This window comes from Aegilops tauschii, chromosome 5 (genome assembly GCF_002575655.3).
Source record: "Aegilops tauschii subsp. strangulata cultivar AL8/78 chromosome 5, Aet v6.0, whole genome shotgun sequence".
NCBI classification, from domain to species: Eukaryota; Viridiplantae; Streptophyta; class Magnoliopsida; order Poales; family Poaceae; genus Aegilops; species Aegilops tauschii.
Window position 1 is genome coordinate 182330834 of NC_053039.3, and position 12851 is coordinate 182343684.

Below are 12851 nucleotides of genomic sequence, written 5' to 3' on the forward strand. Positions count from 1 at the left end.
TCCGGTCGCCATCTTCATCATCCCGGCGGCCACCACGATGAGGAGGGAGTAGTCCACCCTCGGGGCTGAGTGTTTGTAGTAGTAGCTATGTGTTTAATCTCTCTCTCTTGTGATCTATATGATGGGCTTTGTTAACATAGATGGATCATATGATGTTTCTCCCCTCTATACTCTTGTTGTGATGAATTGAATCTTTACCCTTTGAAGTTTTATCTTATCGGATTGAATGTTCAGATATGAAAACACATGATGTATGTCTTGCGGTATGAATACTTCAGGTGACAATGGGGTATCATATTGATTCACTTGATGTATGTTATGGCACTCAACTTGTGGATTCCCGAGGTGACATTGGGGTAATCTATTGTCAGGGAAACGACACCTACGGGATCACGAGGGATCCCTTTTGCTATGGTTGGCGGGCGCAGGGCTATGGAAAGAGCGGGATTGAGAGATCAACGCAGGGGGATTATCCAGGTTCGGGCCGCAAGTGATGCGTAATACCCTACTCCTGCTGGTTTGTGTTTATCTGGTGCTCTTGGACTAGCTACAAGGCGTGCAGGGTCCTAAAAGTAAGAATCCTTCCTCAGTACGCCGCGGGCCTCCTTTTATAGACAAAGGGGCTGCCACAATGGCACACAGGAGGTGGAAAGCTATACAGTGGTTGAGTCTATCCTCTGGCACCATAGGACAAACGCATTTAATGCGCTGCCAACATGCCCTTCTTGCATTATCGGGGACGGCAAGGAAGCTCGTCCCAGCTGTCGTCGCCTCGTCTGGCTTCGACACATGTCCAAACTGACGAGGCGTGTAGTGCCACGCTGGCTGGCTGGCTGCTGAGTTGGTGCAGTGGCAGAGCCTTCACGAAGATCTGCATGCCACCACGCAGGTGCTTGCTGAGTTGGCCTAGAGGCCGTACGTCGCCATGCAGGTGCTCGCCTAGTTGGTGGGCTGGCTGCTGCATGGGAACGGCGGCGGAGTCTTGGCAGATGTGGACCTGGCTGCGGCCCTACGGATGTCTTCGGCAAGAGTCTTGCCGGGGCCCCGGCAAGGGTCTTGCCATGGCATCGTGGTCGTCCCCGGCAAGGGGCTTGCCGTGGATCTTCGTCTTCTGGTTATTTATCTAGTCTTGTATGCTTCTGGTCTTCACAAAGATCTGCATGCCACCATGGAGGCGCTTCCCGAGCCTTGGTTCCCATGTGGTTTGAGGGCATCGGAACTCTCAGGCTCAAGGGTGGCAGCCCTGCTGACGTGTGACACCCAAGTTTTTATTTGGATTTTTCAAAAGATTTTATTTGACTTGAGGGGAGTGATTTAAATTTTTCTTCAAGAGAACTCTCCCTCTCATATATATTTTTCTTTATGGCAAAAGTTTTGTTTGGATTCACCCAAGATCTGCCTTTGGTCTTGGAAGTTCTTGCTTTTCATTTGGACTCAAGACAAAATGTTTTTCATATGGAAAAATAACTTTTGAAAATCTTTTTGAATTTGCACTATGGCTTTTGGAAAGTCCTTTGCCACTTTCAACAATTCCTTCTTGCCATGGCATTAGTGCAAATCCTCTCTCCTAACCACTTCCTCACCTTTGGATCATGATTTGCATCAAATCCAGCAAGTTGAACCTCCCCATGTGATTATTTCCATTCAAATTCTATTCAAATAAATTTCTGCCTTCTTTTCTAGCACTTGGAGATTTACAAAGGGACTCCACTTTCTGTCTTGATTTTTGCCACCAAACCTTCTTCCCCTCCTAGTCCTTTGAACCCTCAACCTAGAACCATGAAGATCCACTGGTCTTCAGTTCAAAATTTTCAAACTACACCTGCTGCAAGTTTGGACCAGCTTTGACAAATTTGGTGAAATTCATTCAAAACCTTCTCCAAAAATTCCAAGTAAAATCAGGCAGCCCCTGGGTGCTTTGAGTGGTCATCTCACCAAGTTACAGCTCCAGAAAAATTTATCTCATAGCCAAAACCTTCTGTCGAACACCTGCAGTGCACTGTCTATGTCAAGTTCAGAAAGTTCAGAGAACACTGCAGTGGCTTGCTGTCGTTTTCTTCAGAGAAGGGCATCGATCTCGGCTGTACCACTGCGTCGCCTTGCTCCTCGTCCCCGCCCTCTTGTTCCTGCACCGCACGAACGCCTGGCGCCTTGCGGGCGTCGGTGACGAGCAGCAGAAGGTGCGCCGCCCCGTGACCGACGCCGGCGGCGGCTTTGCGGGCGCCAGCGGGAGACACGGCGCCGACGACGCCACCCAGCGCCGCCCAAAACCACCGGAGCCCGCCGCGTGGCCGTCCACTCCCCCGAATACGCTGCCGCTCTCGTCGTGAACCGCAGAGCACGGAGCGCGCTCTCTGCCGCCGTTGAGCCCGTGCGGTCACCTCACCGTGGACCGACGCCATTACGCCAAGACCATCTCCGTTTAGCTGTGAAACGACTCCAGTAACCTCCACTGATGCTGCCTGGCCGCTCAAACCACCTGCCAATCCACTGCTCCGCTGTAATCGCTCGCCGGAGATTCTCCGTTCACGGCCACCCCGTCGATCTGCCTATAAATAGAGGCCCCGAGCTTCACCTCGAGCACCCACCATCCCTGCACTCCCCCTAGAGCAAGCCTAGCCACTGGTAGAGCCCCAAGGAGGTCTCCTTCCTCGACTCCGGCCGCCGCGACCCACCACGGGATCCAGCCCGATTCGCCCCCGTGTGCGCTCCTCCGCCTCCATTCTCTTGCCAGTAGCTTCACCTTGCATCACTCGTTCTGACCCGCGCCTCAATTCGTAGTTTGCAGCCCTCCACCGGAGTTCCCCATCCTCACCCGAGCCGCCGTCCGCCGGAGATAGTGTCGCCGTCGACGTGGTGCTCCCCGTTGGATGAGTCCACCACCCACCGACGCGGAAGAAGACGCTGAAGCTCTTGGTACCCTCCGTTTCTCCTAACTCGCCGTGGTTCGACGCCGGCGTCCACCGCAGTCTTCGGGCGCCGGCGAGCTTTTCAAACCTGACATGTGGACCCCGCGTGTCAGCCTCTGTTCTTTTATTCGCGAACCGCTTTCTGTTGGCGCCTTCGGGCAAAATACGTTTTCTCCTTTGCGCTTGCGCATTCCCAACCGAAGTGTTTTCTGTTTTCTCAGTTAAAACCCTGGAACTTTTCTGTTTCATTACAGATAAGTCCCTGGACAGAAACCTTTATAACTTTTTAATAAAAAGGGATTTTTGAGTGATTCTTTTTCTGACAATCTTCAAATTTTGTCTAGTTTTTTATGGGATTATTTGAAAATTATTTGGAAAAGTTTCTGTGCAAGTGTTGGTTTTCACGTTAGTATCCGTTTCGTGATTGCCGTAGGTTCCGGGAGAGGTGACGGAGCCGCGAACTTCGCCGAGCTAGACTCCGACTTCTCCGAACCAGGCAAGCGTGTTTTGAACATTTGATATGACAGGTGTTTTACATGTTCACATGAGAGTTTGTGCGTGCCATATGAGTGTCGGTAAATACCTCGTTGCTTGTAAGGCAACGACCCGGTTGTTCCAAAGTCGCGATGATCGCTGATGAGAGATGGCCTAATCATGTGGTGACATGAAGGGCAGCAAGGTGGTACTGTTGTAGCATACCAGCCTTGCGTCATCCGACTTTCTCCGACGTTAACGTGGTTGGAGCCACGTTACCGTTCTTTCCCCTTTCCGTGCTACCACATGTCTCATTGCCAGGATGCGATTTAGTAAGTTGGTAACCTCTTTCCGTGTACACACCAAACAGAGAGGCCGGGATGATGGTACCTTGGCCCAGGATTAAAGCCAGTCATCCGGTCAGGGGGCATGGGTGTTTCCGGTTGGGACCGAGAGGGGGGGCACCCCCTTAGAGCGCGCGTATAGAAAATTGATCCCATGCTACGCGAGGTTGTAGCCTCCCCGTCTCAAGGTTTTTCTTGAACGTCGCCGTGGGTGATCCCTGGCTTCGGATGGTTGAATTGGGTGTGTACTGGTTAGACGTGTTTCTTCCAAAACACCGTAGACGGAACTAGTCCCCGTGACTACTGAAATCCGTTGGCTGTGGTTAAGTACAAACTCTGCAGAGTCAATTCTTTCCAAATCATCGTATCCATGATCAGTAGTGTAAACATTATATCCATATCTATCCGTGTGAAAAACTTGTCCCCGGTGAACAAGCTCTAGTGGTAAATCCAGTTTTATTGTTACTCCTGTGGATGGACTAACTTTATATTCGTCGCATGCTTGTGATAATTTATGTTTCCGAACGATTGTATTATTGAGCTGTGATATAAGCCCTTTATGTGACGTCGCGCAGACGTCCAACTGTGGCGTGTACGTGTTTCTTACTTTAAATATAAGCCCTTTATGTGATGTCGCTCAGAGGTCCGACTGCGGCATGCACTGTCTTTATTTTCTGTTATAAGCCCTTTATGTGGTGTCGCCCCGACGCCCGACTGTGGCATTATTATTCTGCATTTTCCTCTCGAGGAGTCTTTCAGACACTCGTTTGGCACCCGCATTATTATTCTGCATTTTCCTCTCGAGGAGTCTTTCAGACACTCGTTTGGCACCCGCATTATTATTCTGCATTTTCCTCTCGAGGAGTCTTTCAGACACTCGTTTGGCACCCGCATTATTATTCTGCATTTTCCCTCTCGAGGAGTCTTTCAGACACTCGTTTGGCACCTGTATTATTATTCCGCATTTTCCGCTCGAGGCGTCATTCAGACCCTCGCTTGGCACCCAGTATTTATTATCTCTATGTCTGATCGCACTGGTTAACTTGTTCATATGCTTCATGTTGCATTCGTTATATCTTATGTCCGAACTGTCTTGCGAGTACTTTCATAGTACTCACCTGGCTTGTTGATTTGGCCAGATGTTGACGAAGGCGATCTCTTCGATGAAGAGTTTGATAGCGCGTCCGATGCCTAGAGGAGTCCCAGTCAGTCCTGCGCGATCCCGGATATTGGTCACTTGTATTGTATACGCTTCCGCCACCCGCAATAAGTCTTCTCGAGCCTCACTCCGACGCTCGAGGAGTTGTAGTCTTCTGGAATCATATCACTCGCTTCGCGATGATATTTCCACCACCGTTATTATCGTGAGTTAGTAGTTTGCCACCCTATCCGCCGTCTTGTTTTAGCGGCGTGCATGTAATAAATTGTTGGGCAGTCTCTGCTCAACCTTGTATTATATTTAGTACCCCTGGTATTTTTCTTCTGTGACCAAGATATTGTCTACTAGTGAGAAGGAATTCTTCCTCGCTGGTCCGTAAAAGGGATTGGTCTCTCAATAATTATTTTATTGAAAAACCGGTCGTGACAAGCTTGGTATCAGAGCCAGGCTGACTGTAGGAAGCCACTAGGTGCGATCGCTAATCGGTTATTAGCATCTTTTGTGCTTTTTCAGCATTTTGCAATTGTAGCTATTTTCTGTTGGTCATCATAAATTTATGACATGACTACTCAGAATTTTTGCCTACTTTTGTAGATGGCTGGCAGCAGCTGTGAGAATCGAGTGTTCACCAACGTGCCCGAGGGGTTTGTCAAGCTCCTCGTCTCCATCACCAAGCTCGCGATCGGGCCAGCAGCTCGCCCGGAGTTCACACTCTATCAGCACAAGCTCAGTGACGACGTGTCTATGCACCAAGCTGTGGTGCAGTTCAAGGGAGGACGATCTGCTGCTCGCCACTTCCGTTTTGTGGGAAGGGCCATGCCTACGGAGAGGCATGCCATGCAGATGGCTGCCCGTGAGGCGATAGCTCGCCTTCGGGACATCCTTCCTACGATGAAGACTCGTCGCTACCGCTTCCTCCCATGCCATGTGCCATACACCAGCCACTATGCGTTCGCCTGCCATCAGGGAGAACGAGATGAAGCCATCGAGATGGTTGTGGAGTATCACAAGGCTATGGAGGAGTCTTTCGACAACCTCGTAGATGATCTTGTGGCTGCCCGCATGGACTTAGTCCGCGGCGGTCCTGCCAGCAGGAAGGAGCTTCTCCACACGGCGCCGCCCCTGACATTCGTCTCGTCTTCAGCCTCGTATGCACCGGCCGTTTTGGCCACTGCTCGCCGTCTGCCTACCACTGAGGAGTTCGACCGAGTCATCGCTCCTACTCCAGTCAGAGCCGCACCGCCTGCCGCACGCGCTCTACCACCAGTCGCCCCCGCACCATCACCGCAGCGCAGCGTCACGCGCCAGGAGCCAGCTAGAGAGGAGGAGGTTGACTCTCCTGGACCGCTGAGCCTTGCCATCGGCAAGGGGAAGGAGATCTTCACCATCTCCGACTGAGAGCACCGAGTAGCCGCGTGTTATGCCTGCTTGTATGATGTGTTGTTTTATCTGTACGCTAGTTTGTATTGGTGTGTTTGCTGCCTTCCGGAGTAGTACGCTAGTTTTTAATAACATGTCAGGATTGTGTACGCGCATCCTGAGTGCTATATCTTGTGTTTGCTTTTCGCATATAAGATTTATGTTAAGCACTTCTTCTCCATGAAAAATCATTTGTGTTTCTTTGAAAACCTTGAAGCCTTTTGATTATTGCCTTTGCGAGATTTTTTGTGCTACACAATTTTTCTCATGGGTTTTGCAAATAATACCCCAGACTGGAAAAATGTCTCGCTCGTGGACTCGCTCCATGCCCAATCAGCCAGAAGAGGTTTACGGGACACAGACCAGCAACAATTTCAGTCAGGGTCAGTCCAGCCAACAAGACAGCGAAGCAGCACTATCTCAAGTATGTCGTCTCTTCGAGCAAAGCCAGCAACAGCACCAAGAGATGATGAACCATGTCATCAACATGGGAAACCACCGTGAACCCTATCAACCCCATTCCAAGTTATCTGAGTTACAGAAGACTCGCCCCTCAACTTTTGCTCACACCGACAGACCGCTGGAAGCCGATGATTGGCTTCGTGAGATTGAAAGGAAACTGATTATTGCTCAGTGCTCCGATCATGAGAAGGTGCTTTATGCACCACACTATCTTACTGGAGCAGCCGCAGCATGGTGGGAAAACTTCCTACACATGCATCCCAGGGAACACAACATCACCTGGGAAGAGTTCAAGGAAGGCTTCCGTGGGGCACACATCCCCAGGAGCATCCTAAAGATCAAGAAGAGAGAGTTTGATGACCTGAAGCAAAGAGGCATGTCAGTGACAGAGTACAATGGTCAGTTCACTCAGCTGTCTCGTTATGCCTACGACGAGCACATGACAGAAAGCAAAAAGATGGAAAAATTCCTGGACAGCCTGGCACCAGCACTGAGATGCCAACTAATTGTACACACCTTTCCGGATTTTAAGACGCTGGTGGACAAGGCCATCACCTTGGAGAATGAGCGCCGTAGTCTGGAAGATATCCGTAAGCGGAAGAGGGACAAGACGACTCTTGCCCGCAGCAACCGAGGCAAAACTGAGGTCCCAAGGACAGACACAAGGAGATCCACGACCACTGAGCCAAGGCCCATCGGACAATTTCATGCTAGGGACAAGGAGTTCACATACCGTCCAGGGGTCACCTGCTATGCATGTGGTCAACAAGGGCATTATGCTAAACAGTGCCCGAAGCCAAGAGACTCGGCACCCAAGCCGAACAATGGTGGAAACAATCCAGCCCCAAGCGCAACAACTTCAATCCCAGCAACAACCACAGGAAGGGTCACCTGAACCATGTGACCAGGGAAGAAGCGCAGAATGCCCCAGACATCGTGCTCGGTACGTTCCCTGTCAACACAGTACCTGCCACGGTTTTGTTTGATTCTGGAGCTTCCCATTCGTTCGTTTAGTTTTGTTTCGCAACACGGTTTTCCGATACTTCCCTTGGAAAAATCTATGATCATCAAGTCCCCCGGAAATAAGCAAATCGCTCAAGGTTACTACCAAGGAGTGGTCATTGAGTTCGAAGGACTACAATTCCACGCGAATCTCATCGTGTTGGAAAGTAAAGGACTGGATGTCATTTTAGGGATGGACTGGTTAACCACCAACAAAGGATTCATCGACTGCTTCAATCGAACAGTGATTCTCACTCACCATCACGGCAAGACTATAAGAGTTTCCGCTCAAGAAAGGCCACGATCACAGCAGCCAAAGCTGAACAAAATGGCCATTGCAGAACTAAGGAAGGTTCCAGTGGTATGCGAGTTCCCTGATGTGTTCCCTGAAGAACTACCAGGCATGCCACCAGACCGAGAGATCAAATTCAGCATCGAACTAGCACCTGGCACCGCTCCCATCTATAAGAAGCCTTATAGAATGGCACCCTCAGAATTGGTGGAGTTGAAGAAGCAGATAAAAGAATTATTGGACAAAGGGTTTATACGAGCCAGCTCCTCACCATGGGGTTCGCCCGTGTTATTCGCCAAGAAGAAGGATGGGACACTGAGGCTGTGCATAGACTATCGAGCCCTCAATATGGTCACCATCAAAAACAAATATCCGATGCCACGGATCAATGATTTGTTTGACCAGCTCGCACAAGCCAAGGTATTTTCAAAGATTGATTTGAGATCGGGATACCATCAACTGAAGGTATGGACAGAAGATATTCCCAAGACAGCTTTCACTTCCAGATATGGGTTATACGAGTTCACAGTGATGCCTTTTGGACTAACGAACGCCCCCGCATATTTCGTCCACCTCATGAACAAGGTATTCATGAAATTCATGGACAAATTTGTGGAGGTATTCATTGACGACATTCTGGTTTACTCGAGGACACCAGAAGAGCATGCTGAACACCTCAGAATTGTTTTAGGAGAATTGAGGAAACATCAGTTGTACGCCAAATTTAGCAAGTGCGAATTTTGGCTAAGACAAGTTGGTTTCTTGGGCCATATACTAAACCAAGAAGGCGTGGCCGTAGACCCAGAAAAAGTCAAGGCCATACTGGGCTAGAAGCCACCCGCCAATGTTACTGATGTGCGGAGTTTTCTGGGAATGGCCGGGTATTACAGAAGATTTATTGAAGGGTTCTCCACTGTGGCGAAACCTATAACACAGTTACTCAAGAAGGACAAGAAATTTGTATGGACGGAAGCATGCGAGCAGAGCTTCCAAGAACTCAAGAAGAAGCTGACAACCGCACCAGTCTTAACTGTGCCAGACATACACAAGAGCTTTGAAGTGTATTGTGATGCGTCCCGAAAAGGTCTCGGATGCGTGCTAATGCAGGATGGCAAGGTTGTCGCATATGCCTCCAGGCAGCTGCGAAAACATGAGGAAAATTACCCAACACATGACCTGGAGCTAGCAGCAGTCATACATGCACTCAAGGAGTGGAGGCACTTTCTGTTGGGAAATCGCTGTGAAATATATACAGACCATAAGAGCCTCAAATATATTTTCACACAGCCAGAGCTGAATTTACGCCAACGACGCTGGTTGGAACTGGTCAAGGACTATGACGCCGGTATTCACTACCATCCAGGGAAAGCTAATGTAGTGGCCGATGCTCTTAGTCGAAACCCCAGCCCGGACAATGACGGTCCGCAAAATTTGAGGCCTGAGTTTCAGCGAGAGTTCGCTAGGCTCAACATGATGTTAGTCTCTGAAGGCACCGTATCGAACCTGGAGGTACAACCCACCCTGGTGGAACAAATCAAGAAGGCTCAGCAGGGACATCCTAGCATCGAAGGCATAAAGAAGAAAATGAATCTTCGTAAGACTTCCGAGTTCGTCACCGACAGTGAAGGAACATTATGGTACCGAGACAGACTTTGCGTACCTAACATTGAGGAACTCAAGCAACAGATCTTGACGGAGAGCCACACCGCTCCATACTCGATTCATCCTGGAGGAACCAAAATGTACAAGGACATTCAGGAAAGATTTTGGTGGCACGGTATGAAAAGAGATATAGCCACATTCATTGCTTGTTGCGATTCGTGTCAGCGCATCAAGGCCGAGCATCAAAAGCCAGCAGGGCTACTCCAACCAAACAGGATACCAGAGTGGAAATGGGATGAAATAGGAATGGATTTCATCGTCGGATTACCCCGATCACAACGTGGGAATGACGCCATATGGGTCATCACAGACCGACTAACCAAGGTTTCTCATTTCATTCCCGTGAAGACTACCTACTCCACCCAAAGACTGGCAAAACTTTATCTATCTCGTATAGTTTGTTTGCACGGAGTCCCAAGGACTATAATATCAGACCGAGGCACACAATTCGTCTCCAAATTTTGGGATCACCTACAACAAGCTCTGGGCACGCAACTAGCTTTCAGTACAGCATACCACCCTCAGACTGATGGACAGATGGAACGTGTGAACTAGATCCTAGAGGATATGCTAAGAGCCTGTGTGCTCACCTATGGATCCAGTTGGGAAGAGAGTTTGCCGTATGCCGAATTTGCTTACAACAACAGTTACCAAGCCAGCTTGCAAATGGCACCCTTTGAAGCATTGTACGGACGAAGGTGTCATACCCCATTGAATTGGTCAGAGACAGGTGACAGCCGTATCTTCGGCCCAGATATGCTTAAAGAGGCCGAGGAGAAAGTTAAACAAATCCGGGACAGACTCAAGACAGCACAGAGCCGCCAAAAGAGCTACTATGATTAGAAGCACCGTGAGGTCAGCTTTGAACCCGGTGATTCCGTATACCTCCGAGTATCTCCTATGAGGGGTCTGCAACGGTTCAAAATAAAGGGGAAGCTAGCCCCAAGATTTATTGGACCATTTTGTGTAAAGGCACGAAGAGGCACTGTGGCCTACCAACTAGACCTCCCCAAGGAGCTGTCAGACGTCCATGACGTGTTCCACGTCTCACAGTTAAGAAAATGTGTGAGCAACCCAGAAAAACATGTACCTCATGAGGACATTGATATGCAACCAGATCTCACCTACAGAGAAAGACCAGTAAAGATTTTAGAAGAGTCTGAACGGAGGACCCATCAGAAAACGACAAAGTTTTTCAGGGTTCAGTGGAGCAACCACACTGAGGATGAAGCTACATGGGAAAGGGAGGATTTCCTTCGAGCAGAGTATCCATATCTATTTGAGGATCAGCAGAAATCTCGAGGATGAGATTTTTCCTAAGGGGGTAGGTGTTGTGACACCCAAGTTTTTATTTGGATTTTTCAAAAGATTTTATTTGACTTGAGGGGAGTGATTTAAATTTTTCTTCAAGAGAACTCTCCCTCTCATATATTTTTCTTTATGGCAAAAGTTTTGTTTGGATTCACCCAAGATCTGCCTTTGGTCTTGGAAGTTCTTGCTTTTCATTTGGACTCAAGACAAAATGTTTTTCATTTGGGAAAATAACTTTTGAAAATCTTTTTGAATTTGCACTATGGCTTTTGGAAAGTCCTTTGCCACTTTCAACAATTCCTTCTTGCCATGGCATTAGTGCAAATCCTCTCTCCTAACCACTTCCTCACCTTTGGATCATGATTTGCATCAAATCCAGCAAGTTGAACCTCCCCATGTGATTATTTCCATTCAAATTCTATTCAAATAAATTTCTGCCTTCTTTTCTAGCACTTGGAGATTTACAAAGGGACTCCACTTTCTGTCTTGATTTTTGCCACCAAACCTTCTTCCCCTCCTAGTCCTTTGAACCCTCAACCTAGAACCATGAAGATCCACTGGTCTTCAGTTCAAAATTTTCAAACTACACCTCCTGCAAGTTTGGACCAGATTTGACAAATTTGGTGAAATTCATTCAAAACCTTCTCCAAAAATTCCAAGTCAAATCAGGCAGCCCCTGGGTGCTTTGAGTGGTCATCTCACCAAGTTACAGCTCCAGAAAAATTTATCTCATAGCCAAAACCTTTTGTCGAACACCTGCAGTGCACTGTCTATGTCAAGTTCAGAAAGTTCAGAGAACACTGCAGTGGCTTGCTATCGTTTTCTTCAGAGAAGGGCATCGATCTCGCCAGTACCACTGCGTCGCCTTGCTCCTCGTCCCCGCCCTCTTGTTCCTGCACCGCACGAACGCCTGGCGCCTTGCGGGCGTCGGCGACGAGCAGCAGAAGGTGCGCCGCCCCGTGACCGACGCCGGCGGCGGCTTTGCGGGTGCCAGCAGGAGACACGGTGCCGACGACGCCACCCAGCGCCGCCCAAAACCACCGGAGCCCGCCGCGTGGCCTTCCACTCCCCCGAATACGCTGCCGCTCTCGTCGTGAACCGTAGGGCGCGGAGCGTGCTCTCTGCCGCCGTGGAGCCCGTGCGGTCACCTCACCGTGGACCGACGCCATTATGCCAAGACCATCTCCGTTTAGCTGTGAAACGACTCCAGTAACCTCCACTGATGCTGCCTGGCCGCTCAAACCACCTGCCAATCCACTGCTCCGCCGTAATCGCTCGCCGGAGATTCTCCGTTCACGGCCACCCCGTCGATCTCCATATAAATAGAGGCCCCGAGCTTCAACTCAAGCACCCACCATCCCTGCACTCCCCCTAGAGCAAGCCTAGCCACTGGTAGAGCCCCGAGGAGGTCTCCTTCCTCGACTCCGGCCGCCGCGACCCACCACGGGATCCAGCCCGATTCGCCCCCGTGTGCGCTCCTCCGCCTCCATTCTCTTGCCAGTAGCTTCACCTTGCATCACTCGTTCTGACCCGCGCCTCAATTCTTTGTTTGCAGCCCTCCACCGGAGTTCCCCATCCTCACCCGAGCCGCCGTCCGCCGGAGATAGTGTCGCCGTCGACGTGGTGCTCCCCGTTGGACGAGTCCACCACCCACCGACGCGGAAGAAGACGCTGAAGCTCTTGGTACCCTCCGTTTCTCCTAACTCGCCGTGGTTCGACTCCGGCGTCCACCGCAGTCTTCGGGCGCCGGCGAGCTTTTCAAACCTGACATGTGGACCCCGCGTGTCAGCCTCTGTTCTTTTTTCGCGAACCGTTTT